At 42.6% G+C, this 24076-nt stretch overlaps 1 protein-coding gene across 3 annotated transcripts in view; it reads left to right on the forward strand.

The window, feature by feature from the left end:
- Nucleotides 1-24076, forward strand: part of WNT6 (Wnt family member 6) — a 331238-nt gene that overhangs the window by 223873 nt on the left and 83289 nt on the right. The window lies entirely within an intron of this gene.

Here is a 24076-nt window from a genome sequence, read left to right on the forward strand (position 1 = left end):
TAAACAACTTCAATCCATAGTTCTTCTCTTGCCTGAATAGATGTAGCGAGGGAGTATTCTTAATCCACTGTTTTTCCCAAGGTGGCATCTTAAAGGGTTGGTAGGTATTAGTAGTAGCAGGCTAGTGCGTTAACAGGAAAAACAGAGATGTCACTGCCACCTATGCAAACTCCAACTGCAGGATTAACCAAAGGGTTATCCATCACTGTCAACTAGATTGAAATAAAACAGAGAGTTAGTGGGGCATATATTATCATAACTTTAAGAAGACTGATGCCAGACCACCACAATGACAGTATTTGATACACAACAAAGAAGACCTGATATGTTAATAAAAAAGCTAGCAATATCAACCTCTTCTGAGCAATGGTGGGGAACTAGTATGTAAATACTAAACCTAGGATATGAAATCATGGAGTCAGGAGAAGTGGGCTCAGAGTCAACAGTGGTTGGACAGGGTTAGGCATTTATGCAATACACAACACAACAGACCTTAATGATGTTGATGGTCCGGTGTGGAATATTGCTCAGGTAATAGAAGGTCATGCAGTGAGTTGGTGTCGCTTTCACCATATCAGGCTCCAGCAAGTGTGTGATCCACTTCACACAGCCCGGGGGAAGAGGGTTAGGAGGCTCGAAGAATCGATGAGAAAGTGAATTTGGGTAAAGGTATGACAAAGACAAACACTACACAAAAGAAACCATGTCAGTATTCATCATTACGCAGAGCAGCACACATCGTCAATTTGTTGTGGAAGGAACGCTGAAGGGATAAGTATGACATACTTCAGTAAAATGCATTGCAAACAGTCCTTCTGCGCTAGAGAGACCCAAGATAGTATATCTCTAAATGCTATGTCTTCTAGGTTTGAAAAACACAAATTATAGGGGATTGAAGTACGTTAACCTACCCAGTTCTAAAAATTATTATTGTTAATAGGGAAATGATACTGTATTGGCGAATTGGGTGCTGAATCTCCATTCTTCTTGGAATATCCATCACTCTTGGGTGACTGGCTGAACTTGTCTGGTAGGTAAGCTGAAGTCTTGAGTTTTTACCAATTGTTTTTTGTGGAGTACTAGGAGAAGGCCTGAGTGTTGAAAAAAACACTAACTGTATTATAGAGTAAAGGAGAAGGACAAAAGGATTTGAAGCAACGTAAGCTTCATAAGGAATCTGGAGTGTACAAAGAAGCCTAAGAGACAGAAAAGGACATAAAGTGGAGTTTTATGTTTGAGCCAGCAATGCAGCAAACACACACTCAGCAGCATTTCTGAAATCAACACACCGCTCTCCAGTTCTCACAGCTGAGTTAGTATTCAAATCAAATCAAATCAATGTTTATAAAGTGCAGCTACTAACCTGTAATGGTCTCTAGGTGCTGATGGGATTTGTCCTCTAAGCTTCAGTTAAAGAGCCAGGTTTTAAGGTCCTTCCTGTACTGATGCAGCGATGGTGACTGCATGAGGTGCATGGGCAGGGTGTTCCAGCTCTTTGCCGCGAGGAAGGATCTTCCACCAGCTCAGGTCTTCCGTATGAGGAGTACAGTGGCTAGCACTTATTCAGTGGATTGGAGAGGTCTGCTGGGGGAGTAGAAGGTGATGCAGTGGTTGAGGTAGGCGGGTCCTAGTTCATGGAGGGCCTTGAATGCGTGTACGAGGAGTTTGAAGTTTATCCTTTTCTCTATAGGAATCCAGTGGAGGTCTCTTAGGTGATTGGAGATGTGTGCACAGCGGGGAATGTCCTGGTGCATGAGTCTGGCGGAGGTGTTTTGGATGTGCTGTAGTTTCTTCTGGTTTTTCTGGGTGTTGCTGGCATAGAGGGCGTTGCCGTAGTCGAGTCTGCTGGTAACCAGGGTGTGGGTCACAGTTCTGTGGCTGTCCTTTGAGATCTATTTGTAGATTTTCCGGAGCAGTCGGAGAGTGTGAAAACAGGAGGATGCGACTGAGTTGACTTGGTGGGTCAGGCTGAATGATGAGTCCAGGATGAAGCCGAGGTTGCGTGTGTGGTCTGTATGGATGAGTGGGGGTGCTGTGGGTTTATGGCCACCAGGAGTCATTCCAGGCTGATGTGGAGTGTCCCAGGATGAGGAACTCAGTCTTGTCAGATTTTAGCTTGAGGCAGCTAGGCCTCAGAGTCTTCGCCATCATCATGGTTTGTCTTTGAAGTTGATAACTTTTGCCTTCTAGCTGTTGAGGTAGTCCCACCCTGAGTCCTTCCATCCTCCTCCTCCTAATTCTGAGGAACTCCGTCCCAGTCCCAAACCAAGCGAGGTAGACCTGTGTAGTCAAGTGCACTGCTGTTGAAGAACAAATAGACAAACAAAACAAGTATTTTGTGAAGATTTGTGTTTGGTAACTAAAGTGATGGGTCTTGTCTGAGGATCCAGAAAAAAGGTGTGGACCCTGCAGGTAAATTTCACTAAGCTTGAAAGACCAATCACTTTCAGGAAAAATGATCACCCATCAGCCCCCAAACATTGCAGACCATTAGAAAGAAGTTTACAAATTTGTTGAACTCGCTCCCTCACTGTAAGACAGTCACCATATACATCATCAGTCATCACTCACAATCACTCAATATATCACCACTCATTGGTGCAATTATTAGTAGTTACCTTCCAATCCAAGCACAGTGGTTTAACAAAATATCTCCTCTTTGATAGTATCATCAACACATTGGAATTTGACATTGGTACTGGCCGTCTCTTAATCAATGATCTTCTAGAGCAGCCCTGCTAGGTGATGTAAAAAAAAAAATAGGATAGGCAATGGCATGTGAGGGAAGCAGGCATTGTCGCTTCAATGTCCTGAAGGGTATGTGGGGGCTTCTTCACTGCACACGGGTCCAACTCCAATCCGGGTTTATATATGACTATAAAATGAGGGGGCAGTATAAATTAGACACAAACATAAGTTCCACTAGCATTTTTTTACAAATAAAGAAAAAAAAGAAGTTCAGTGCAATTTAAAAAGTTCTATAGTGGCATTGGCACATTCAATCCAGGAAGTAGAGTTCATCCTTAAACTCTTGTGGGTCACCAGAAGTTGGTCAGCTAACACACTTGATTCTGACCAATCATCCTCCTCCTGTGGTGCGGTGTAAAATGCAGGTTAATTTTGATCATGGTTAACCTCTCCACTTTTTGAGGCGAGGGACTGGTCCTTCTCACTGTAACAACTGCACCAGCTGCACTAAACATGTGATCAGCAGACACGCTGGCTACAGGACAATCCATAAACTATATTGCCAGCCTGCTGAGCTCTGGCCATTGGTGCCTTTTCCCATACCAATACACCAAAGGGTTTTGATCCACATACACCTCTTTCAGGTCATCCAGATACTCTTGGTAAGTCCTCTGAATGGTCATTGAAGCTGTCACTTACTCGACCGCTTTTGCATTTGCCTTTGCCTTTGCCTCTGCACTGGACTTAAGACCTGCCACTTGAAACCAAGCAAATGTAGAGAGTGGGTCTGATTCTTCTGTTGCTGTTATCACCGGTTTTCTTGTTGGTGTGGTTGGCAGATCAGAGACTACAAGACTGCCCTGTCTTGGAATTTGAAGGTGGCACCCCAGAACTGTGGAGTGGGACTCTAAGTTCCAGCCGTTCTTCTGCCTGTTCTCCTGCTTGTTCAACAATTCACCTCTTGTATTGTGAAACATCCTCTTCAGAAAAAAGAATGAAAATGGGATTAATGTTTTTGTAGCGTGGATCAAGAACGGTGGCACAGATGTACTCTTTGGAGGAGATAATACCATTTTGCAGCCTTGCGTTACAAGTCTAGTGATAGCTTAGGCTCTCAACCAAGAGTTGGGCTTCTGGGTTTTCTTTCGCACCCCCGAATGCTAACTTTTCAGACACCTTCTTTAGCTGCTCCTGTAGCAGATGAAATAACAGGATAGCTTGGCCCCTTATACTGTCCTCCTTGCTAACTTCCAGCATGAAAGCATCAAAAAGGAAGAAGCATCTGTGTGAGGCATTTGACAGGCCCCATTTGTCCCCATCCGTAGTCATAGCATTCCAAATTGCAACCCCTCCTCTATGAATGATATAGTCATTGATGTGTTTGTCCTGCTCAAACAGACGTTGCAACATATAATTGGTTGAGTTCCAACATGCTGGCACTTCCTGTATGGCTTTAACTGGTACTATGTTACCACACTGAATAATCAGCAACTGTTTACAAGCTTTAAAAGAATGGCTGAAATTAGTGCAGATGCGTCTGCAGGTGGCCAGTATGTTTCTGTCTATGTCTTCTTTTTTAAGAAAGTCTTGCACAAACAGGTTGATGCACTGTGCCAAACACAGAACTCTGAAATAGCCACCTCTGCCGTGGCCTTGACTATGTTACTGTCATTGTCCATGGCAACAAATCCTATTCAAAGACCTCTGGGTCACAGCCTTTCAGACACCTTGCTATTAAATTCATCCAAGATGTTTGCAGCTGTGTGTGATATCCCCATGGTGAACATGGCTACTGTTAAATGGCACCAAATCCTCTTAACAATTTCTTGAGGGCCAAGACCTGCAGATAGGTTTTGCTTTACCCCCACAAAAGAGATCCAGTGCAGTGATGCACATGTAATCAGTCACCTGACAACTGGTCCACAAGTCTGTTGTTAGGTGGATAGTGTGGACAACACTTTGTTGCAAAGATTGTCCAACCAATTGTAGCACATCCTGATGCAGTGCCAGAACAGCAACTTTGGCAAAATAGGTCTGACCTGGAACCTGCTATTTCATGCAGATGGCTGCCACAAACTCTAAGAATCCCACTCCTTCCACAGAAGAAAAAGGAAGAAGGTCCAGCCTAACAGTTTTGTCAGCTTTCCATTGTACTAATGCACCATAGGGAGGTTGCGGTCGTAGGGCCCCTCCTGCCTAAACATGCCCATAATTGCAGCCTGGACTTTCTTCTTTTGTGGGGCTGCTGACGCAGGTGACTTTTGAGATGTAGGTGTTGGCAGAATTCTGTGCGTTGTGGTGCAGTCACCATTTGCTGTGGTGTCTCCATCTGACTCTGACTCTTCTTGTGCCATTGTGAGGTTGCTGAGGCAGGTGATTCTGATTCACTGCTGGGGGCAGGGCTGCTTTGTGTGATAGTGTCACCCTCTTCTTCCTCACCTTACACTGTGATTTGACCAGTTGTAGCTGATGTTTCCTGGCTTTCCTCACTGTCACCAGTGCGACCACCCACATTCTCACATGTTTTAAGGTGCTCCTCTCACTGGACTTTGTGATGTTTTCTCATATGGGTCGTCTGGCCTCCAGTACTATAATGTGATCTGGGCTTACCTTGACGAACACTTGCGTGGCAAATGGAGCATATGGCAATATTCTTCTCCTGTTTGCTAATCGGAAAAACATCTCAGCCAGTGGAGATGTACTTTCTTGCTGGGCCACCGCCGATGCCTAAAGAAGAACTGAAGGTAGGTGGGTGTGTCGATTGCCTCTCTGCCGTGCATACTTCTATTGAGGTACGGGTTGGTGTAGGTCTCTGCTGGGGCATAACAAATATGGGAGTTGGCATGCTGTCTGTGCCACATCCCTCAGAACAGGTTGGATAGTAATGTCGGACTTCTCTGTGCCAACTTCCACAATGACTGGCTCTCTTCATCATCCTTCTCATCATCCCCTTCCATGATTCTAAACTTTATGGAACTTTTCTTTTCCATTGTCTCTCCTGGCATCTCCAGGACTCTTCCAGGGTCCACGCCGTGTCCCTATCATTGTCATCAGAAGTGGTGCTTGGAGAAGATGGTGGAGTAGTACCCTTCCTTTTTCTTGCTGGAAATCTGGGAGACATTGATTCTAAAAGAGAAGGTTCTTGCTCTGAAGGATGCTCGGCCTCCTGTTCTGCTCCAAATCCGGGAAGATTTACTATTGGCGGCTGCTGTCCACTTTGCTCAGTTTCCTGAAACAATTGGGTACTACTTTGCAGAAGGGACAAATCCAATGTCAATGATCGTCAGCGTCACCATGATTTCAGTGGCTGCCTCACTGACAGACATGGTCCTTGGCTGAGGTAGGGGTGGTGCTGTTGATGCAGAAGTGCTACTCCAGGTTTCTCTATGGAGACAGGTGTGGCAGGCACACGTCTCCTGAAAAAGGTTGCGGTTTGCACGCCACTAGCGAAAAGCTGCTTCTTCTTCTCACTGGCCACTTTCTTGGGAGCAACTTTCTTTGGGGCCATCTTAAGCTCTAGGTTGGCAGTGACACTAAGATGCACAAACAAAAGAGTTTGTAGCACCAACTTAACTGTAAGGCCTTCTCTTTGGCAGTACTACAGGTGATGTGTGGTCCCTTCTGTTGTGCACCTAAAACCAACCAAGCACGAAAAACATGTAGTTAGTGAAATGTGTCAATGTTGCAGATTGAAATAGTTCAGACAAACGCAATCTTAGTGCAGTTGGTTACTTATGTAATAAATGCCAATTTAATCAAACATTGTAAAGTCAGATCACACCACCATACTAGAAACAAATACATTTCAAATCAGACAGCACAACATGCAGATTCATCTCCTTATTTTATCTCCATCTGTTTTAAAGGAGACACCTGGGGTAGTCTGAAAGAAGTGCATGGGTAAATGGAATAATCCTTTAAAAAAAACTACAACAGCAAGGTGGTCCATGGGAAATGGAATAACCATTAATAAAATTAATTATGCTGTTGATTTGCCTGCAGTGCTCCACAGCCAGGGTGTCCTGGAAGAACTAGAATTACACCTAAAGAAACCTAATGTTGTAGGGCAGCTGTGCATCTTTGGTGGATGGAAAGAGAAATCTATGGATGTGGATGGATGGATAAAGGCAAAATGCAGAATTAAATAAAAATAAAAAATATAAAATACAACAAAAATAAAAAAAATATAATATAAGGAATAAAAAAGTAAAATTTAAAATAAAAATAAATTGTTTTTAAAATAAAAACAATAAGAAAACTAAAAAAATATAAAATTAAAACAAAAAATAAAAATACAAATAAGAATTGAATAAAACATTAAATTAAAATTAAGACAAACAAAGTAAAATAGAAGATAAACATTAAAAATTAAAATGCAAAAAAAAAAAATAGAAACAAAAAACAATTGATCAATAATTAACAATGCTTGTATGTAAACATATGGAAAAGACACACTGTCTGCATGCACAAAATGTCTGCCAGCCAGCCAGCCTACGGTCAAACAACAACAACAAGAAGGAAGACGACATGGCAAACAAAGCACACTTGCAAGCCTATGGCAAGGGATACTGGCTGGATGGACAAAATGTCTGCCAGCCAGCCACATGTTCAAACAACAACACCACAGAGCACGGTTGCATGGCAAACAAAGGACACATGCAAGCCTATGGCAAAGACACACTGGCTGCATGCACAAATTGACTGCCAGCCAGCCAAAATGTCAAACAACAACAACAAGGAGGAAAGAGGCATGGCAAAGAAAGAACACATGCAAGTCTATGGCAAAGGAACACTGACTGGTTGGACAAAATGGTTGCTAGCCGCATGGTCAAACAACAACTGTGAACAAGGAGGCATGGAGAACAAAGAATACATGCAAGTCTATGGACAGAAAATGGCCCCTGGCCACACTGCATGGAGAACAAAGATAAATGGTGGACGATGACAAACACATCCATACACCCACACACATACTGACCATATTGAGGCATGGTGGTGGTAACACTAAAGAAATGTGACCAACATTAATTCAGCAATGCAAAACATGAAAATTAACTGAGCTATAAAAATTCATGCAATAAAATATTACCCCAGAACATCCCTGCCCTCAATAAAGTTTTAAAAACTTGTAACACCGAAACATGTATTTCATGCACTGATGACTACTAGTACTGGCTTCTACTTGGTAGATGGCCCTTTGGAAATCTAGGCCAAATACTAAAATAATATTGCAAATGTTACAAACATGTAGAAAAGGTACTGAACTGTGCAACAATTTACAAAAGGTGAAAAATCAATGAAATGCAAAATAAATAAAAACTAGGCCTATACTAAAACCACTAAGGCCACCAACCCCTATAAAATTTGAAATTGTAGTTAAAGTACAAAGAAATACTGGTGCATGCCTACGTAAACAAACAACACCCTTATACAATAGTTTTTGAAATTACTTGTGAGATTCAACAAAAACAAAGGGCTTGATTACGACCTTGGAAGATGGGATACTCTGTCACAACGGGGCTATCCCCCCTGCTGTTTAACAAGTTCTGTAAGATATAATGGAACTTGTAATACGGTGGACTGGATATTCGTCATGTTTGTGATGGAGTATCCCATCCGCAAGGTCGTAATCAGGCCCAAAGTCCTTAAATTCAAAGGTATATCCAGGAGACAAAGAGTGTGATCCTTCCACCTCTAAATCCAGGAGAAAAGTGACCAAGAGATGGACAAAGTACTGGGAGGAGCCTGCTGGACAGGAACAGGAAGTTGGAGGCTCTGACAGACTTCCTTCCGGTTTGACAAAAAAAAGGTTTTCAATCCGAAAAACAAATTGCAGGGGCCGTTAGAGAAAAAAATCTAGTCAAAATCTCTTTTTGACTAGATTTAGTGACTCTGGAGTAGAAAATGTACTCCGGAAGTGAATTAGCACGTACGAGCTGCACTGTTTTGGCTGCCGTCACGGCCGGAAGCAGCTCCAGCGACTGCAAAGTCTTGCGTGCGCTGGCTAGCAGCCCTCGAGCATCGTTGTGCTCACAAGAAAGCACAAAAATCAAATGAATGAATTCTGCTCCATGCCAAAGTGTGGATTTTGGGAACTCTGCGCTGCTCCGTGTAGCACAATCTGTGAGAATTCCGTAAACTCTACGCCCAGGCTTACTAATGGTACTGCAAAATGCTCCCATACAAAATAAGGGAGGCAGGGAATTAAAATAAAACTCCATAGTAAATTATGTTAAATACATTAAATTATTTAAAATAGTTAAAAATATAAATAAATGTACTTTCAATTTACAAAATATATAACAATAGTACATATTTATTATTTATTTATAAAATGTTAAGACCATATTTTCAATTTAAAAATAAATCTGATAATTTTGTATTAAAATGTAATTAAACTAATTACTGCATAATATTTTTTTTGTTTAGGTAGGGGATTTATTTTAAACTGAAATGAATGTTAATTTAATTTAATATATTTCCCTCAAAAATGTATTTAAAAATTAATTTAACAGTGATGCATTTTTTCATTTTGTTCTACATTTGAAAAATATGTAACATTGATTTACATTGGTTTTTAATATAAAAATATTGTAATTATTTTTTCAAGTTAACATTTCATGTACTTTATCATGCAACACAATATGTAACACTGCGCGTAATTGACAGCTAACCCTTAAACAATGTATCAATTGATTTCTGAAGAATGCTACAGATGTTATTTGGACAATGGAGTTTTTATGCACATGGTTTAAAATTGCACAGCTATACATTGCTAATCGTTAGAGATGGTAAACATTAGCGAATATCAAATGAAAAGAAAAACAAATGCCAAAAAACTTTGTAGTTTTAGAATTATTGGTGGCAATGAAATGGAAAAGTTTGGGGGAGGCTTACTACATAACTAGTTGAGATACAATACTCATACATTTGTATGAGAAAGTGATGCTAAACCCACCTGAATCCTCTCCACGAATACTCCACACGTGGGGCCATCAGACAAAGACAGAGCAGGGTTGCCAAATGTGTGCGCTGGCCACATGCCACTGCCAAGATTGAACTGAAGCAATGACAGAATAATTAGGTGTAAGGGACAATGTGGCCTTACCTCCACCCCTAGTCTCACGCGGTACCTTGTAAAGTTTGTATTGCATATGGTAGTTTGCTAGATACTCATTATGCATGTTCTTTGGTGTAAAGCATGAACTCTCTGCATCGAAACATCAGACGTCAACGCTTATGTTAAATTGTCATTGTGAAATTGAGCTGCACAGTTTGTTTGTACTTTGCAAAATGTTAATAACATATATGCTGAAAAAAAGAAAATGAAAAGTGGAGCTTTCAAGGCTGCATACCCAAAGCTGGCGTAGTTTAAAAAATAATGGAGGTAAATAAGGGGCCTGAGTGCAATGGGTAGTTTTCCGCTGCTGTGTAGTGCCTTATGCAGGCCGCTCCAAAGCTGCTTGCTTTTGTTGGGGCGCTGCTGTGTCAGCATAGCCACCTTAGGAAACTGGATATTTGCCTTGGGCGAAGTGAGGAAATGGTGTGCATCTTTATCAAATATGAGCGACCAACTGAACCCTTCTTTCAGGCAAAGGGGTTCATTACAAGTTTGGTGGTCCCAACGCAGGACCACCAAACTCGCGGGAAGGACACCACCACCATGGCGGCGGCATCCCCCTCCGCCCTATTACAAGATTTTCACCGGTTTGACCTAGCTGACAGGAGGAATCCTTGAAACAGATTGTTCCCACTTGCCTGACAGGCAGGAACAGTGCTACGAGATAGCACTTATCTCCCTCAAAGAAGCCGAGTGCTATCTCGTAGCACAGAGGGGACTGTCCAGCACCGTCGGAATGCACACTATCTGCAAAGCACGCAGTGCCCATTCCGATGGTGCTGGGCAGTGACGCCCCCCCCATGGCCCATTGGCATGGGTGGTGGAGGGCCCCCTGTGGCCCATTGCACTTGTTATCCACCAACCATTTCATGGTGGGATAACCGCCATGAAAAAGCAGGTGAAGAACAAGGTTGTAATCTGCCGGGCGGTGCTGAGCTCAGCACCGCCCTTGCTGATTATAACCAGGACTGCCGTCACACCGTCTGGCTCATGGATCCTGGCAGAGACGGCAGTCTGTTGGTGGGTCCACCTGCCAAACGCATAATGTGTCGGTCGGACTGCCACAGCCTTGGTGGTCCGAGGTCCACTGCAAGGCTGGAGGTCCGACCGCCACCATGAGGCTGCCAGTCTTGTGACCGCCAGCCTCATAATGACCACCATAGTGGTTTCCTTGACCTGCTCCTGCAGTCCCTGTTATGCAGCCCCCCACCATTCTAGATGCCAAAAAACAAACTTAACTCTATGAGCTCCTGTGAGTTACGGAGTCCCAGGGACCCCTATGGGGTACTCATCTGAGGAGACCAATCATCTTATGTTGCATCACTTCGCCTAAGAACAAAGATGCTGCATCCTAGCTGCACATTGCAGGCAAGAGAATTCCACAACCCTCTGGCATCACCACCTTGACACAACACACACAGCCAGACTCAAACCTTTCACCAACATTATCCTGAAGTCAGCACATTGTGGGCCTGCCTCCTGATTATACATTATACTACACTTCTCGAATAAGGGAGAAACAAAGTATCCGTGGGACTCTGTTGTTTTTATGCAGTTACCGCTCGTCCTGGCGGGATCACTGACAGAATATCAGAAACAGAAATAGGATGTGAGCATATTATCATGTCAAAAATATTGAGAACCAAAATATCGAGAAGGTAAGTTAAAAGAGGTAAGTATAGATTTACTGTTCTTAACTCCGTATCTACATACCTTGAAGATATATATATTTCGTCAAGTACTAATATGTGGAGTTATATATAGTAAATCTTTGCTTACCTATAGAAACTTACCTTCACAATATTTTTGTCCTTGATATTCTTGGCACAATATTTTGTCTCATGATATTTCTGTTTCTGATATTCTGTCTAAACACCTCCTGAAGCAAACACGTAACACGTTGTGCTTCGTGGGGGCTGCTTCTAAGAGATTTCTAAAGTTTGATCTATTAATCCACTGCTGACTATTTTGCTCTGCATTTTAGTACAAGATTAATTTTTTCTATTTGGTTGCCTGAAGCATGAACAGTCACCCTAGAAGTCAAGGGGTTAAACTAACTTTTTTTTATCTCTTTGAAGTCAATTACAGTAAGAAGTGTGATTCATGTGCCATGTCCAATCTCTCCCCTACACTATTGTCTTGTAGGTAGGAAGAAGCTGCCAAAGGTAAGCTGTGATGTGTAAGAAAACCTCTTTACCTCTGCCGGACCCAACTTTGGGACATGACCCAGCAGGCCCTTCCCGAAAAACAACCTTTTAGCCTTTCTCAGCACCTCACAGTTATTTCTAGATAGGTTGCGTATATGCAAAAATCCATATACATGTGGCCTTGTGCCTGTGTCCCTCTGTGCTTCAGCTAAAGATACACGACACTCTGCAGGATTCTGCACTATGAAATGGAGCCTGTTGTCCTTTAGAACTCAGGGTTTTCCCTTAATTTGCAATCTCAAATTATCACCCCATTTAACGTACACTTGGCTTGTTTGTTCTTAAAAAGTGCACGTGCATGCATGCATCCACACTAAACTTTCTTGGATACTTGTATCAAAAAGGTGAGACATTGGAAATGACGGCTGGCAATACTTAAAGTGGCCTGTTCTCAGGGCTATAGCTTCAGGTTTTTTTTAGATGTTACATCCCCCTAATGGGTTCTCTAGTACAAAGGGGCATACTTACAAGCCCCTTGTGCCATAAAAGTGGCTTATTGCCGCCCTGTAAATATGGACAGGCCCGATGCAGTTTTCTGCAGCAAAGGGGCGTGCAATAGGTGTTGCTGTGGGTGTACTCATGCAGCACCATTTGCTTTTTGACACTGTCCCAGATTTACAAGGAAACACAAATCTGAGGCAGCGCCAAAAACTAACTCCAGGGGTGGCATTAGAGTGGCGCAACAAAGAGAAATACTTTTATTTCTCCTCGTTTTTAGCTCTTTCTATGTGTGCTGCAGAAGGAGCAGATCACCATTAGTGATTGTTTTTGTGCAGGAAGGTTTCCTTTCCTGCATAAAAGCACTCACCCGTGCAACATAGGCACCTTTGCACCATGGAGAAAGGGTGCCTGCGTTGGCACTGTGCAGCTAATTTAGCACCATTGCAGGAGAGAACACAGGGATGCTCTGTATTCTTGTAAATGCTGTGCATCGCTGCATTCTGGAAATGACGCAGCTCTACGCAGCAAGATTGCTTGCAACACCGTGTTGCGGTATTTCATTGTAAACACGCTCCATTGTCTTTTAAGTAATCCTAACGATCCGCACTGCTCTCCTTCTCACTTCCTCTGGCCCCCTCATGCCCTGCTGCTCATATAATATATTTAGCAAGATATGCCAGCATGAATGTTGGGAAATTTGAAGCTCCCCTCTTCCCCCAAAGATTACTGACCAAGCTACTCCCCTGCCCTTCCTAGCCACTAAGACATTCAGTGGGCATCCGATGCCACAGTAACTTGTGTGTTGTAAATTCTTTGGTGTTTCAGAAGAGAGCCAACCACATGGAATTACTTGTAATGCCGCCCCAAGGGATCAGATCCTGGTAAACTGATTGGCCACATCTTCCTCTGGAGAGGAACGCAAGTAACACAGTATTCCAACCTTAAGGGGTTCCATGAACAGGAGGAGCCTGAGACCCTTTGTCGTCCATACCCTTCTCAGAAATGGGAGCTCCCTGAAATAACAAAAACAGCTGATTTTGTAGCTCTGCAGCTGCAGTTATTCTCAATTTTTCATTACCAGTTTTATTAGAAACCCAGACTCTCAGAGTTATCTCTGAATCATGCATGAATGTGCTAAACTCATTCGAACCCTCTCTAACCCCACTAAAGGCCCCATAGGTCAGATAACCCATCTTTAGGTACTAACCTTTTAACTGTCCACTTCACCAAGCTTCATAAGTGATCAGAATCCCATGAAAGTGCCATTTAAATGTAAGCTTTTGCTTATATGAAATGCCAGCCCCGATTATTAGTGGGCTGGAGTTTTTTTGACCCATGCACAAACCACTGTCTGCACAGAAACCACAATTCAGAGTATTGTGGAATGACCATGTTTGGTAAATATCAGGTGTTAAATGCCTGCACCCTTTGTTAAACTTTGGGAAGTCAAATCTGCTGGAATTTTACTGGGTAAAAGCGTACCTTTGTTACCATTGCACGCGGATCTTGATGCTGTCAACATGTTGTTCTTCTAAAACCCAGTATAGGTGCACTGTATCATTGTGGATAAATTCCGAACTGGAGGGGGTTGGATTTTATTAGGAGCAATAAATGCATCTACCCTGCCTAAGACAGTTGTTAGAGTCCTTATAGGTGCCTTAAGGCCTTTCCTAGGGCCTGATTACGACCTTGGCCAATGGGATACTCCATCACAAATGTTTTACAAGTTCCATAAGATATAATGGAATTTGTTATACGGCGGGCGGGATATCCATCCCGTCTGTGATGGAGTATCCCATCCGCCAAGGTCGTAATCAGGTCCATTGGAGTTCAGAAATGCAAGAAATGTCCCCAATTTCCAGAGCAAACTCCAAGCATGAAGAAGATCCTCCCCGCTTTGTGTCCTCCATGGTTGAGACAGTATTGTGAAAGAAATTCATATGATGGATTCTCTGCATTTACAGATTCTTTAAGAAATTGGTTGATTTTCAGATATCATTGAAATGTAAATCTTGTCCCAAGTTTTAGACATCCATCTTATTTTTACACTCACCTGCTTCTTGTCATCTTGAATCTAGAATTACTTTAACATTACCCATGACGCATAAGCCAGCTCTAGTGCATTGTAAGTATAGGCTGTGTCTAGATATGTGTAGACTATGGTAGCGTATTATTGTACCTGAAAAATGGGGGCAGCTTAATAAGTCAAAAACATGTGTTTGAAAAGCACCTTGGTCAAATACTTTTGGTTATGAAACAAGTTCAAAATACCCCTTTATTAATGACACTTTAGTAGAAACATAAGTGTGACATAATGTTACATTTGAACAAAAGTAAGAACTGTGGTTTTAAATTACCATGATCTTAGTAAGGACTCTGGCCCTACCTTTGTTCATTTTCCCACTTTAGAGAGAAGATTTCTTCAGCCTTTGTGTTTCTTACCAAAAGGTGGTGAGAAATGTCTCTTTTTGTAAGATTTTATTTTATTGTGCTGATTGTTCACATGTTACCACAGGAACAGCAGCTTTCCACTCCTCTGCGTATCTACACCTTACTTTGAGTTTGAACCACAGACATCACCAGATTCTCTGATACTCTGACCTGATGTATCTGCCAAGGCTCTGGCGAAATTTGATTTACGCTGGCGGATTCTCATGTAATTTCTGGAATTTTGTATTACAATTGTTATGCGAAATGCCACGTCACTTTGTTTGGGTAAAAAGTCTATTGCAGGAGCATGGGAACAGTGCTAATTAACAGAACGAGCATTAATTTGCTTTTTTTTTTTATCAAGAAAATAGATGCATGAACACATTTCACGCAAGGTATAGTGCAAACTGCAAAGCCTGCATTCCACGTTGTAATGCAAACTCTTGCATACATTTGTGGACCTTTTGCAGAAAGGAAATCATACAAATTTGGCCCAGGCATAGAATTTACCAAACACAGTCAAACTGAATCCGAGTGATGATCTGTGTAGGTTATTTTGGGTTTCATTTAACAGTAGTGAAAGTAATGATTGAATTACTCAATGCAGTGCAATGAAATCTTACATGAAGTCAAAATCCTTTCTGCTCAAGCCTTTGTGAGTAGTTTTGACCTGCTGACATTTAACAGGGGAATAATCTGAAGTACCTGTATTTACCACCAGGTGAGATGAATGTTGCATTACTTGTGATCTGTGCACAAACAAGTGTTTACATGTGGATTGCTATTTTATGAGGCACTGGTCAAAAAGGCCATAGAAGTGTGGTCAACCCTGCAACTCACCAGGAACTTCTTTTGGGCATATTTCTTCTTGCCCCAGGTCTCAGTTTATGTTTATGTATTGAGCTGTTCTAGGGGTGTCTCCCCAGTAACTACATCTGATTATTTTTTCACTACATATTTTATTGAGCTTTGACAATGATCCATGGCCCCGTGGGCCGACGAATTTTCACAGGATGATAATATCAACGTACCCATAAACATTAAAAAGAACAACTACATCTGATTTGAAACTTGATGGTTTATTATACAGTGAGTTTGATATTTAGGCCCATATTTATACTTTTTTAGTGCCGCATTTGCATCATTTTTTGACGCAAAAGCAGCGCAAACTTAGATAATACAATTGCATTTTTTGCCCTAAATTGTGGCCCTAAAAAAGTATAAATATGGGGCTTAGTGGGCCATTGCATAATGTACTTTGAGGTTTGTTTGTACCTTCTGTTTGCAGTACATGCTTGCTGTACAGCTCATGGCTGTTTCATTATAATTCACTGGAGTGGCTTGTGGCAGTACAACAGGAGGGATATTATTCTGTGCACGGTATGTGGATGTTTGCCAAGAGTGCATTAGGAGGTATATGACTGGCTGCATGAATTTATAAGGAGGTGACATATTTAGATAGATTGCATGCATTAGAAGTGTTGGCTATTCGCGCTGTGTAGATATGGGTGTGTATGGTTGTTTACATTGGGAACAATGCTCCCAAATATTGAAAGCAGGCATTATTAGGCCATCTAGATTGATTACATTAAGAAGTGGGGGCTATTTGTGCTACATATGGGATGGTGCACATAAAAGATTGAAGGAGTGAGGGACTGAATATATCAAATGCTATGTTATTGGTGTTTTTATAGCGTGCTAATCACCTGTGAGAGTATCCATGTTTTCTACAGCAGGCGTGTGAGGCCCGCCCTGGGGGCTCACTTAAAATGCCAGGTCTTCATCATCTTGTGAAAGTCAAGAAGAGCGGATGATGTGATCTAGGAGGTTGTTCCAGGCTTTAGGGGCCAGGTACGAGATGGCCTGGTTGTGTGCATGTCTGGGATGTGTGCTATTTAGAGACCAGCAAATCGGCGGTGTCTGTAAGGTTGGTGGAAGAGAATGCGGCTGTTCGAGTAGGCAGGGCGATTGTTGTGCAGGGCTTTGTAGGCGTGCATGAGGAGTTTAAAGTGTGCACACTTGTGTATTGAGAGCCAGTGGAGTTTACCAAGGTGTGGTGTGATGGAGGCTTGGTGTAAGAGGTTAAGGATTAGTCTGTCTGCTTTATTTTGGATGGTTTGCAGTCTTCTCGTGAGCTGGTTGGTAATCACAGCACACAGGGTGTTTCCGTTGCCTATTCTGCTGGTGATGAGGGCTTGAGTGATCATTTTCCTGGTGTTGTCTCGTAGCCAATTGAAGATTCCCATCAGCGTCTCTAGAGTGTTGACGTAGGCCGAGACTGCTACAGTGACATGTCCAGTTTGTTGGCTATGATGATTCTGAGGTTTCTTGATTGTGAGCAGAGCATTAGGTGGGTCCAAGGTCTGTGGGCCATGAGGTGGAGTTCCACGGTGAGATGTTCTTCATGAAGACTGCCTCATTGGTCTCATCTGAGTTCTATTTGAGGCAGTTGGATTTCATCCAGGTGGCTAAGTCTGTCATGTATGTGATGAACTTGTTCCTGGTTTTGGATGTTTTCTCTGAGAGGGACAGTATCAGTTGTGTCGTCAACCTAAGTGAGGATGTTTATGTTGTGAGCTCATATGACACCAGCCAGTGGGGTCATGCAGATGTTGAAGAGCACTGCGTTGAACGAGGAACCCTACAGGACTCCGCATATAAGATCTCATGCTTCAGAGGCATAGGTGGGCATGTTGATGGTTTGGATTCTTTCGGTGAGGAAGGAGCAGATCCATTTGAGGGTGAGTCCCTGGATGTCTGCTTCATGGAGTAGTTGTATTAGGATGGGATGAGAGACAGTGTTGAAGTATGCTGATAGGCCTAGAAGGATGAAGGCTGCAGTTTCCCCCTATAAAGAATCATCTGGATGTCACCTGTTGCTGCTGAAAGGGAGGTTTCCATGCTGTGGTTGGGTATGAATTCTGATTTTGTGGTGTCAAGAAGCTGGTGTTGGAGCGGTGGTCCAAGAGGGGCTTGTTGATGGCATTTTGCTGGCTGGGTAGGGAAGGCTGGATGTTGGTCAGTAATTGGTGAGTTTGGTCGGGTCAGCAAAGGGTTTCTTTAGGGGGGCAGTGACGCCTGTGCTTTTCTGTGGTTCAAGGAAGAAGGTACTTTTGTAGTTGCTGAGGAAAGGGATAAAGGCCTCACTGATAGGAATTTCTCCTTTGTCGAAGGCGTTGTGGAGGAAGGTCTGCCCGGGCCCCAGAATAAATGGTCTTTTGGTGTCCCATGTGGTGAATATGTTGACTTTCTTCAACACGGGAGACCTCTGGAGAGGGTCAGGGGGGGTCAGTTTGCAGGGGAAAGGTGGTTGCTGTACACAGTTGCAATTTTGTTGCAATACACATTGTACAGATCTTGTAATGGGCTGATGCTTCCAGTAACAGCTGTAGGTGTGGTGAGGTCTTCGACGATTCTGAAGATTTCTTTGCTGCTGTTGGAGCTGTCATTTATCTGTTTGACTGGGGTCTTCCTCTTGGTTTCTCAAATGAGCTGATGATAACACCTCTGGGAAGCTTTGAAGGCATCTTTTTTCACTTCCTCTTGAATAAATTCAGAAATTCTAATTGTTTGCAGTGCATTAGCAGCAGTGGGATGCATAGCATATGGAAGGGTATTGCTTGTGATACATTGGGGGTTAAGTTTCATTGCATAGGTGGTATATCACTCATTGTTTGCAGTGCCTTTTGTCGGGTGCTGTTGTTAGGTTGAGTGTGAATGGTTGTTAAGATGGACTACACTGATTATTTGCAGAGCCATAATAGGGTGGTATCTGAATTTTGCAGCATTTATGCAAGAGATAGGACTCTTTGTTGTGTATTAAGTCATATTTCCTGTTGTTTGCGGCACTTTAGCAGGGGTGTGTTTTGTTGTTTAGAACTTGTGTTTTGTGTTTTCAAATTTTGTTTCCAGCGTTTTCATAACTTTTGTAAATCGGTGTTTATCTGTTTTTATAAAGCTGTCCTAATGAAAATATGAGAACTTTGGTTTCACAGTGTTTATGATGACCTTTGGATAAAATAACCTTCTGAGCTGTTTCTGCCCACTGGCCCTGTGGGTAACAGCCTACAACATTGATGCTGGCTCATGACTGAGCCGGCGGCAATGCTGCAATGCGTAGGGTGCAGCTGCACCAATCGTGCTGTTCACTGTCTGCTTTGCAGACAGTGAACAGTGCGACGGGCTGGCCAGGGGGGCCCCTGCACTGCCCATGCCAAATGCATTGGCAGTGCTACCTGAACCCCATCTCTGCCAGCCTTTACATGATGGTGCTACTGCCATGTAAAAGCTGGCAGAGAGGGGGGTCATAATCCCCAGGGTGGCACTGCTTGCTGCCTCCTGTGGAGGTAAACTAGCAGTGCTTGCAGTCCAACCGTGGTGCAAACGCCAGGGTCATAATGACCCCCTAAGTCTTATTCATTTGGAGTTTGGGGTGTTACCCCTTCTCACCAAAGAAGGAATGCTTGAGCTAATTGCACACACCAAATCAGGGGTGCCTTCAAACCCCTGCCCCGCAAAAATTCTTCATGATATAGCTGGGACAGTAGTAGCTCCTCTTATGACCTTATTGAACATCATTATAACTTCTGTACAGTACCTTATGACATGGAAAAAGGCTTCCATACTTCCTCTGTTAAAGAAACCTTCCCTCAAACCCAATGAGGAAAAAAATTACCGCCAGATTTCTCGCTTACTAATTCCGGCGAAAATTCTAGAAAAGCATCTCTACACCACTCTATCAGAATATTTAAACAAAAATGAGATCCTTGACGGTGCTCAACATGGTTTCAAAACAAACCATAACACAGAATCAGGCTTGGTATTGTCCACCGAGGAAATAAGATTGATTATGGATAATAGTTGGAACGCAGCAGTAGGCCATGAGTAATTCTGTTCTTATAGATCAAGATTTGTGGGATAGCTCTTGAGTTACTTCGATCCTTCCTCAGAGAATTTAGGTCAAAACCATTGTCATTGCCTTGCGGTGTCCCTCAGGGGTCATCCTTGAGCCCCACACTTTTTAATATATATGAGGCTCACCTGACCAAATTGATTCAATCCTTTGGCTTCTAAACAATTGCCTATGCCAAAATGGACACCCAAATTCTAGTGTCCATTTCCAGCATTGTTGATGAGGTCTTGTTACCACTACAATAGTCACATGCATGACGTCATCACCTGGCTGAAATGTAATAGCCTTAAACCAAACTCAGAGAAAACTGAGGTCCTTCTCTTTGGATAAGCCCCCACTGTTCTGGAACACTTGGTAGTGGACCCAGCCCTTTGGCCTCCTTACTACCCAGGACCCAAAAGTCAGGAACTTGGGGGTGATCTTCAAAGCCAACCTTACATTTGGGGATCAGATTAATAATATCACTTCCTCTGGCTTTTTTCATTTTAAGAACCGTAAGAAAAATTCAGTAGTGAGTCAGTAATGATTGCGCTGGTGTTATCCAGGCTGGGTTATTGTAGTGCCCTTTATCAGGGAATTCAGCAACCCTCCTTATACAAACTTTGACTACTGCAGAATGCAGCAGCCCATCTTCTCAAGAGAATACCCAAATTTCAATCAGTTTCTCATACCCTAGTGGAGCTCCACTGGCTCCCTGTTAAGAACAAGTGGCCTTAAAGGCACTCTGTGTGGTGCATAAATAACTCTCTGGGTAAGGTCCAAAGTACCTGAGGAAGAAATTTACATGGTACATGTCAAGGAGAGCTCTGCGCTCTCAGCTGCATCCAAAACAGTCACAGTCCCCAAATGTAACAAATTGGCTTTGGAATAAACTTCCCTGGCATCTTAATAACTAGCAGAATCTGGCCAGCTTCAGGAAACAACTGAAATCATGGCTTTTTTCACTTCTCTTCTAACTCCTTCAATTGCTTCAAACCTTGCAGATGCCAGCGCCAAGATGTCTCCGGACATTTGTGCACTTAAATAATTTCAATATCAATATCCATATTGATAGCAGCACAACATTTGCATATAATGTTAACTCATTCTAATGTGCTCTTTTATAGGTGAATGTGAGGATTCTATAGCATCCTCACCATTTGTTTGGGATTTTTACTCCTGTTTGGTCTCATTGAATTTGGAAAATGAGTTAGGTGTGCGTAGATTTTTGCCAGAGTTGCTAAATGCAACTTAGTCTTTGTATATTTCAAAATAAATCCACCAATACCCCAAGCTGTTTCCAGTAACTTCTCTTAATTTTTCTCTTTTGCCTTTAATGGAGGTAGACTTGGCTTGAGCATTTTGTAGTTAGGAATGACTGCAATACTGTGCTCAATCGCCAAATTAGTGTTTTTCTACCTCTAAGATCAAAATCTGAGGTTCATTGGTCGCTGGTGTAATTCATGATACTGTAGTTTAGGTATGCAATAAAAAAGGCATTTTTCAGCTCCACCTGATAGTCAGTCTGCAGAAGTGTGATATTTATCCTTGATAGTCAGTCTGAAGAAGTGGGAGATCTATCCAAGTATGAAAGGTAAAAATTGATGTCTGTATTCACTAAATAAGACCTCAGAAACTAATTGAACTCCCAGGTGTTTTACCCTTAGCATGGGTTCTAGAAATGAACTTCTTTTGCATGACATTCCCCCATATTTTTGCCTTCTTTTGCTGAATCCATTTTTGTTGGCCATAAGACTCTGCATACGTTACTCACGCTAGCCAATGGTAAAGTGCTTGTGCTTTCCCTTTTAAACCTGGTAAAACTGGCCTATCCCTTACTGGTACAATTGATTTACTTATAAGTCCAGTGTATATGGTATTACGTGTACCCAGGCCTGTAAATTAAAGGCTGCATAACTCATTGTGCCACCCACTAATGTAGCATTGTAAAATCTGTCCCATGCAAGCCAATGATGCCTGGATGTGTTGTTTTAAGCAGCCATGTTGACCTGACAAAAAAATCTTTTGCCAGGCCTAAACCTTTCTTTTTAATGCCTAAAAATCACCCCGCGGGTAGGCCCTAAATGCCTAGAGGGAAGGGTGCATGGTATTTTAAAAAGTAGGGCCTGTAAATTTAGTGTTTTAAATGCTCCGGGAGAGAAAAACCTCAAAGTTGTTTTTTACTGTAGCAAGGGTGTCTCTTCCATAGGGAAGCGCTGGGTTACACTTTATCAGCTGACAGTGCTTAGTTTCAGTTTGGGAGTAACTAAAAATGGTTCAAGGACTGATTTAAATAGTAGTTCGAAATACAATTTAATTAGGATCAGATGTTCTGGATTTCAGTGAACAGTCCCAGGACTGTTCCGGAGTCCTGACGCTTTCCATAATTTTCAATACATGTCCCGGTTTTTGGGACAAAGCTCAAGCCATTCCACAAAGGAGAAATTAAAGCATCTAAAGTGATTTAATTTATTATCTGTTTCTCAGGCAGTGCAGGAGGAGGTCAACTGTGTGCTCACAACAGAGGGAAAACAGAGTGGGGAGGGGGCTAGGGGGTTCAGGGTGCAGGTTCTGCCACAATTAATGTTACATAATGTAGCCTGTAAATGCATACATTTACGCACACTTGTGTAATTTACATTTAGATGTCTATGCAAAAAACGAGACAGACTAGACATAAAAGAAACACTAAAGACTTTAGTCCTATGTTTATGTCTGATCTGTCCCAGTTTATACTTCTCGAAATCTAGTCAGCCTAAACTTAACAATCAAATCAGATTCTATATTACTATTTTAGAAATTACATGTTTAGAAAGTTGTAATTTCTTTGTCTAACCCAAAACGTGCCTTTCTGTCAGAGTCCAGAGTTATCTGACTGTTAAATGGCTCCCCTATTTTGAGATTTAGATTGCTCCCAGGCAGTAGACAAAGGACTTTGGTGTGGAGAGGTGTTTTTACGAAGGCCTGGGGTGCTGTGCCCAGCTCCTTCCCAAGATTCAAAGTATGACAACCCAGTCACTGGCAGATGTAGCTCACACTTACCTCCATTTGTCTTCCTAGTCAGTTTGGCTCCAAACCCAATGGGAGGGGGGAGCTGTCTACGAAATGTAGTGGAGTGACCACAAGGAAGGGTTTGCCATTATCATAGCCCATCTCTGGGTGGGCACTGGGTGCTCTGTACAGGGGAAGCAAGATTCTGCTATGTTCCTTTTCAGCATGAAAGGGCACTGTGGGGGTATTGTCCAGTTCAACACACAGGAATTTATATCCCATTAGCTAGGGAATGGCTAGGAGTTCCTCTCTCCCACAGACTGGCACTGGGCATAAATGTGGCAACCCCAGTGCCAGCCTCAGATCAATTCTGCACCTGTAAGAAAACAGATGAGGACTGGACTTGCTGTGTGTGATCTGACAAGCGCCTTGAAGACAGGACCTGCTCTCCCTTGTGTACACAGGACAAATAAGTGGACTCCAGTGGTCATAAGGCTGATATCCTCTTCAGACTACAGGGACACAGCAAGCTCCAAGAGGCTGTTTGCCTGCATTCCTAGCTGATCAATTGCAACTGGACCTGCCCAGAACCCTGCTGCTGGCCTCTGCTGGAGTGAGTATTGATTCCCAAGAGCTGTCTTCAAAGTTCTAGACCATTTGTTGGTTTCATAGTGTACTCCTCATGACTTTTCCTGAAACTGGAACTTAGAAACATTTTGCCAACTTGGAACAGACTCTGCCCTTGGAAATGAAGCTGTTATGAAAGAATATTTTTTTGCAACCCTCACTTCAGATTTTCACTCACTGTAGAACACAGTGAGGCTCATAGGGCTACTATCTTGCTCTACTGAGGTCATCTTACCAGCCACCATCCTACCTACCTTGACCATAGGGAGTCTGAGAGTAGGAAGAGGGCTCTTTTTATCTGACAACTTTCTAATATTTATTAAGTTCCTTTTGAGTCTCAGCTAATTTGCCTTCATAGAGCGACCATCAGTGGCTAGCGAAATAAGAGATAGAAGCAATGGTGATCTATGGTGTCTCCAAATCAGGTGCAATCTGTACCCTCAACGTCTAAAATCCTAATGTGACTGCAAGCAGAATTCTTCAAATTTCTGGTCAATCAACTCTCTGTGAGGGCCTCTGAAACTGGACTTTTTCACTTAGTTACAAATTAATCATCTGAATTTCACTTCTGAATGCTAGAGTTGTGGATGTTTCCCTCGCTAACTGGTGGCTGCTGCTTGGGTATGCCTTTGCAAACCTTCCACTTGTTCTACTGAACCAGAGGTGGATATGCACTTACTT

Source organism: Pleurodeles waltl, chromosome 3_2 (assembly GCF_031143425.1).
Source record: "Pleurodeles waltl isolate 20211129_DDA chromosome 3_2, aPleWal1.hap1.20221129, whole genome shotgun sequence".
NCBI lineage: Eukaryota > Metazoa > Chordata > Amphibia > Caudata > Salamandridae > Pleurodeles > Pleurodeles waltl.